The sequence below is a fragment of the Harmonia axyridis genome, chromosome 7, assembly GCF_914767665.1.
Source record: "Harmonia axyridis chromosome 7, icHarAxyr1.1, whole genome shotgun sequence".
Classification (NCBI taxonomy): domain Eukaryota; kingdom Metazoa; phylum Arthropoda; class Insecta; order Coleoptera; family Coccinellidae; genus Harmonia; species Harmonia axyridis.
In genome coordinates this window covers 5,403,680-5,411,092 of record NC_059507.1, presented here as the reverse complement: position 1 = coordinate 5,411,092, position 7,413 = coordinate 5,403,680, and the positions used below count along the sequence as shown (strand labels likewise).

The following is a 7,413-nucleotide window of genomic DNA, read 5'->3' as shown; positions in this document are numbered from 1 at the left end:
AGCCATTCAACCAGAAGTGCGCTTCATCGCTAAACAAAATAAAATGGACGTAGTGCGCGATACGTATTCCAGACAGAACCATTATTTTCGAAATAAAATTGCACTATTTGCAAGCGTTGTTCAGGCGTGAGTCTATTCATGATGAATTGCCAAACCAAACTGAGAATAAATCACTTGACAGCTGTTAAATCGGTCTCGTCATCTTGAACAGTAATGCCAACTTAAAGTTATATACCTCGAAAAAAAAAACACCCGTTACCTGATTAAAAAATCTGGTGGCGTTATTGAAATCAGCTCATTGAGATCTAAAGTTGTTGGATTTCCGGCACCAAATTAATTCGATGACATCCCTAATGATTTAAATTTGAAATAATCTAGCGCTATCGCACGACGCAGAGTTGCCAAACTGCGTTCCAGGGCATGGTAATGGTCAACCTGTACAGGGTGGGCAAATTTCGATGTTTTAGCACTACAACTTTTGAACCAGAGGAGATAGACAAAATCTGATACCCACTTCTCGATCTCTTTTTCTGAGAAACTAAAAAGGGTAGTTTTCGTTTTTGGCCACCTTCTTTTGTTTTCGAGTTATAAGCGAAAATTGGAAAAATGGCGAAATCGAAAAACAGTTATATCTCCGCTAATACTCATGATAGCGCTCTGAAATTAAAACATTATACAGGCACTTTTTTACGTAGAATCCAGTGGCGTGCTTGTATTTTCAAAAGGGTTTTTAATTACGAAGCTATGACCCAAAGTTATGTTTTTTTAAATGGGAACACTAGATTTTTGTGCCATTTTCTGAAAGCTTAATTTTTCCTGATTTCAAAAATATATAACATCGTATGATTCGGATCAATACAAATAATAGAAAATGGCCAAAAACCTCTTTTCACCTAAGAGTCTCAATATTTCTATGGTTTTAACTGTTGATGAACACAGGAAAATTGAGCTTTCTATAACAAGAGCAGTGTCCTTCCGTCAATGTGATTATTTCTATGCTTTTCACTTATTTCTACAAAATTCGAATCTAGATATGTTTTATAAATTTTTTATCTAAAAATTGATTTGGAAATAACGGAGAAACCACAAGCTCGAATTTTTCAATCGAAAGAGTTGTAATGAGATGCATGTATCAGGAGATTATTTACATAGGACTCCAGAATCAGTACGCACAAGTACCAATCCATTTTAAACAGCATATGAAACAATGCATATCTGATTGAACTCAACATTTTAATTACGAAGGGACAAACAAGAAATAATATTTTACCTAATAATGACAACAATTGCACAATGCACAGTCGACACCTCTTCTCGATATTTTAATAGATGAATATTTGAAACTGTGTTCAAGCTACCTAGGAACCTTTTTCCAAGTTCGTTTATCTTTTCGAAACTATTTGTATAAAATGAATATAGATTCGAATTTGGTAGAAATAAGTGAAAAGCATAGAAATAATCAGATTGACGGAAGGACACTGCTCTTGTTATAGGAAGGCTCATCAACAGTTGAAACCATAGAAATATTGAGACTCTTAAGGAAAAAAAGGTTTTTGACCATTTTCTGTTATTCATTTTGATACGAATCATACGATGTTATATATTTTTGAAATCAGGAAAAATTGAGCTTTCAGAAAATGGCACAAAAATCTAGTGTTCCCATTTAAAAAAACATAACTTTGGGTCATAGCTTCGTAATTAAAAACCCTTTTGAAAATACGAGCACGCCACTGGATTCTACGTAAAAAAGTGCCTGTATAATGTCTTAATTTCAGAGCTCTATCATCAGTATTAGCGGAGATATAACTGTTTTTCGATTTCGCCATTTTTCCAATTTTCGCTTATAACTCGAAAACAAAAGAAGGTGGCCAAAAACGAAAACTACCCTTTTTAGTTTCTCAGAAAAAGAGATCGAGAAGTGGGTATCAGATTTTGTCTATCTCCTCTGGTTCAAAAGTTGTAGTGCTAAAACATCGAAATTTGCCCACCCTGTACATTTCATGGCGTAGATCTTTACGTATTCGAATTTATACGGGCAATCAATCGGATACACCCGAACGGATTTCCCATTCGAGCCGCAGTTTACGAAAATCCCCCATCGAGCTCCATTTCCCCAAAAACGTCCGGCTTTAGACTGACCATTTAAGGGCGGAATATACTGGACAACGATCAATTCCTCATAACTGGCACCTGCGGAAATGAGATGTCGCATGTCCGCATACACATTCGTACACACCGAAATGTGGGCGCCATTGTGGTGGGTTCTGGGACCCCCCCGATAAGGGAGCTGGATCCTAATTCAATGATATGGGTTCTCCACTCCATAAATCAGGGTAGGATATATGGCGCGTGAGTGCATGACAGATCCTGCACACATTAGTTGGTAATTGTCGTGGAATTCCGTCGGTGACACCGGGATTGATCAGATTACCATTGGATTAGAAGCGATAATCGCACCATCTATCTGTATTTATTTATTCATTAAAAAAAAAACTGATAGAATATCTCGAATTATTGAAAAAACCGTAAAACTCATAAAGGAATGGGCAAAAAATGATTCAGATAATCGAGTTAACATTAAGATCTCATCTTCGAAAAAAAAAAAACTTTTGAAACATTCTCGAAATATAATAATAATAATAATAATAAATAAAATGGTTTATTCTGTAAGCTACAGGGTATAAACATATAGTCACAGAGGCGTGAGCCTGTACGTGACTTCTAAATAAACAAAATATAATGCAGTAGCCAGTATTCAAATAAATTCACAAATCAAGATCAAATTCTTTTAACATATTTCAATAAGATTATAAAAATCAACAAAAACTCAATAGCACAGTAATGATCATAGATAAGAGCAATGATAAGAGAAATGTTTCAACTTACTTATCTTTTGTGGAGCAGTATATCTATTGCAGAAGATGATCGTTCCATGAGTTCTACTTGACCTTCTTCCGGGTTATCAACAGACATATATTCCGTCGTTGATCTCCTCGTACTGGCATCAAATGTGTATTGTGTTTTTTCGCATTCGTGGTTTTCTTCAATTGCCTCCTCGTTGTAAGTGATATTTTTCCTCTATAATCCCATTATGACTTCATTTCTCAATTTCGGTGCAAGTTTGTTCCTCAATATGACTCAGTATTAATTGGTCGGCTACTCTTTGCTCAGAAACTTGGTGTCTGTGATAGTTTTGGTGGAATTCAACAAACAGTTTAAACCTCTTATCGAGCCTCTTATATACTTACTGACAAAGAAACTGCAACACCCAGTAGGAGTTGTTTAAATTTAATTTTTTTCTTCGATAAAACATGGACAGTATAGCAAGGAGGAGAACACGAAGGGTTTACAATTTTTTTTGATAAATTTATTAATAATGTGTTTGTTCACGACGATTATCTATACACTCCCCAACAAGTCTCGGCATTGATGCAATAAGATGGTCTATTTCTTCTTGAGGGATATTATCCCAAGCTACTTATACTTCATGTCTCAGAGCCCCCAAAGTCCGTGGGGGCTGGGGTAAATTTATAAGCCTTCTACCCATGATGTCCCAAACATGCTCTATGGGCGAAAGATCGGGGGATCTGAGTGGCCATGGCTAAAGATTCACATGGGTCGCTTCGAAAAAGTTTAAACTAACTCTGGCAACATGAGATCAGGCATTATCTTGCTGAAATATTGGAGTCTCGAGCCCGTTAAGATAAGGGAGAATACTATTTCTTGAAGGTAACGCAGTGCTGTCATGTTACCTTGAATAAAGACTAAAGGTGACCCACTTGCATGTGCAATAGCACCCCATACCGTAACGCCTACTGTCCGGTGTACATGATGCTCAACATCAAACTGTGGTTCACGTCTTTCTCCCCGACGTCATCTTACCCTTCGTGCACCCAAGGAGAATCGAGATTCATCAGAAAAGACCACCTGATGTGATTGACGTTCTCTGCACCATAGTAATCGTTGCCAGTGATGCTCAATCCTCAGAGGTAACAAAAAATGGGGTCGATAATGCTGCAGTCCAAAAGACTTATCCGGCGGTAAACGGTTCGGACAGTTACAGGATGGCCTTGTTCTCCTAACCACTCATCAGCCAAAGATCGAGTTGTCGCAAATTGGTCTCCAATGGCCATTAGTCTTAGACGTCGATCTTGAACTTCATTTGTGCCCCTTCGACGTCCGGTGCCTACTCTTCTTCGATTTTGGGTATTATCAAACCACGCTTGACAACATCTCATAACAGTAGTTAGATTTCTGTTTGTACGGTTAGCGATTTCTCGAAATGACAACCCCGCCTCCCGTAGACCAATAATTCGACCTCTTCAAAATTCACTTAGCTGGCGATAAATTCCGCGTACACTTGCTCTAGGCATTTTAGCAACAACTAAACATATACTTTGGATCTCCTCGAAAAGCTGGTTCATTGAAAAATTAAAAAACCTCCAAAAAACCGACTAGAATATTTAAGTAACAAAAATTGTTAACATAAAAAAACCTTAACGATTTTTCTCCAAATTCAATCATTTACTCCTTGCTATAATATCTATGCTCTACCAAAAAAAAAAAAACAGCCACTTCTGGGTGTTGCAGTTTCTTTGTCAGTTAGTATATCTGGTTCCAGACTTAACTCTATATTCTGAAATTTGACACGCATCTTTTGGAGCTTAATACTAACGAGAAAAAAAGTGGTATAGCTCTGTAAGTGCTATCTATGTGTCAGGCCTGGGATTAATTGAGCCCTTGTGCTGAGTAGAAGGTAGGCTATCAGTGGAGCTCTTCCGGGTTTCTTTTCACCAAAACGTGCATAAATAGTAGAGCGCCAACCTTTTGAATTCTCATGGTGAATTATTCAGATTTGATGATCAATCCTACCGTGAAAGCCTTCAGCTACACATATTACCATTCGTGTTTCCTCACTTTTATTGACATTCTAATTGTAACAGCAATAGCTGAGAAAGGTATGAAACATCAAACAACTTTTCAAGTATGAGACAAAATCAACCCCATCATCATGGCCGATAAATTATGGCAGACTTATTAACGATGATTACATTCGTGACTTTACCAGGTCGATCTTACTCTTAAAGTATATAATAATTGAACAGCACGCGAAGCACAAATCTCTGGCAAATTGATGGAAATTGAAAAGCCTGAATGTGTGAGGTCATGAAGCATAATTTGCACATAGGGTTAGTATTTTGCATACCTGTATGATCAAAATGTCGGTAGACTCATTGAGATCAATATATCGAATTTATGTATCCACGGATCCACCTAAATCGATGTGGAAAAAAATTAGGAGAACAAGATCAGGAGCTTTGAAACTTTTTTTATCCATTTTTGGTTATTATTGCTTTCTGTTAGGGTGTTTCATTAGATGTATTGAGATCTTTCCTCAGAGTAATAAACATAGATAGAAGGAGCATATGTCATTTTCAGTATGCGACTTTTGTCCCCAACATGAACTAACTAATTTGACATGAAGCGCGCGCGGAAATGAAAACATATCAGTGATACGATATTTCACTCAATTCGCGAGTTTCTCTTCACAGAAAGTACCTCTTATGTCCCACAGTGAATCAACGTTTCATATTAACTCAAAATATATTGAAATAAATACCCAAATATATCAGAAATTCGCGCCAAACGACGTGAAACAACCGATGACACTAGGAGAGCAAAAGTTGCCAAATCTTGGATTTCAGCAGGTAGATACAGAACATAATAAATATTCTGCCTATTGTAAATTCGACAATTAGGAAAAATATCGGATTCCAACTATTCAAATTTCCATATTTAATTGAGAATCACTGAAATAAATATATTTCATTCAATATAATATACATTCATAACGATATAGTAAAATTGTGGATTTGAAAACTATATCACAATCCGACAACGTAATCTAACCATGTTGGGGGACTTGTAAAAATTGCGTATACTTCCTCTATCTATGTTTATTACTCTATGATTGATATCTTTCGGAAGGGGTATCTTTAGAATGACGTTTATCAAAGTCACAGTTCCTTTGACATTTGGGTTCAGAAAGGTTTCCACTTGAATACAACTATACTTGAACAACGATTCCAAATTGTGGCATGAAGGATTCAGCCTCAACAGCTTTTTCCCTTTGAGGCACTTTCATCAACCTTTTCAACATCTCTGATGCCTTAGAGCACAGTCACTTCATCTGATTATCCTTACTTTGATCATAAAAACATTTGTTCTTATCGAATATGTTAGGTAAGCTATGCTTTCCTACCTTCCATGGTAAATACGCCACTGTATGCTTCAGTTTTGTGTAGGATTAAGGGATTAAAATCTACGTATACGCGACAACGAGTTGCAAAAGAAAATAATGATGAACAACTGGCCATTGCAGAGGACATGTTGGACGTAATGTGTATGGGTACATCAATATTTCACCTTCAGAACTTGGGATTATTTCCAATTTGGCAAAATGCCTGAGTTTCGTTACCCAAACAGCCGAAGGTTTTTGCATATTTCGTCCAACAAAACTCTATCGGAGGTACAGGGTGGGCAAATAAGCGAGGTAAGCGGCTATATCTCAGGATCCACTCATCGTAGAGACTTGCGGCAAAAATTTTCATCACTAAGTGTACAAGAAAACACACTGGAAATTGTTTTGAAGTTCATACCTCTTCCGCTAAAGGGCGTAATAGCTACCGTCAAGTGGAAAAATGAATTTTACTCGAAAATGTTTCATATGAAGTTGAAGAAAAAATATCACCACTGTAATCCCTGGAAAATTCTCTATCTTTTTGAATTGTCACTTTCGATTTTACGACTTCAAATAAGGAAGAAATCTGACTGATTGAAATGTAACTTCAGTTTGGCTCAACATTTTCGAGCAAATTAGATCTCGTCTGAAAGATAATATCTTGTTGATTGAGGACAATATATACTCATGAAAAATTTGTTTTTGCTGCTTTCGGTAGGGGGCGCTGAGTCAGAAGTTCATTGTTTTTTTTCATTTTACTCCGAAATTTCGAATGAAATGATAGGATTCTCAAAACTAAAACAGAAATTCCATCAAATTTGCACGAAAAAATCTGAAGGCGTTCTGAAGAAGGCATTCTTCAACTGATTTACTGAAAACCAAATTGTGTCTTTAAGTTCTGGCAGAAACAGAAATCCCATCAAATTTGTATGAAAAAACCAAAAGGTCGCAAAGCGATAGCTTCAGGCGTTCTGGAGTTATGGCCGAAAAAAGATATACTTGAACTGATGCACAGAAAAACCAAATTGTGTCTTCTTTCGGCCATAACTCCAGAACGCCTGGAACTATCGTTTTGCGACCTTCAGGTTTTTTCATGCGAATTTGATGGGACTTCTGTTTCTGTTAAGGAAATCCTATCATTACATTTGAAATTTCGGAGTAAAATGAACAAA

The 7,413-nt window shown here is 36.8% G+C and overlaps 1 protein-coding gene across 1 annotated transcript in view; it reads left to right on the top strand.

Moving 5' to 3' along the window:
- The first annotated feature begins 2,989 nt into the window (after nucleotides 1–2,989).
- The window catches only part of LOC123684014 (connectin), a 250,583-nt gene continuing 246,159 nt past the window's right edge, over nucleotides 2,990–7,413 (top strand). The window contains exon 1 of the mRNA XM_045623094.1: nucleotides 2,990–3,060. The gene's annotated coding sequence lies outside the window, so the exon portion shown is untranslated. The remainder of the gene's footprint in view (nucleotides 3,061–7,413) is intronic.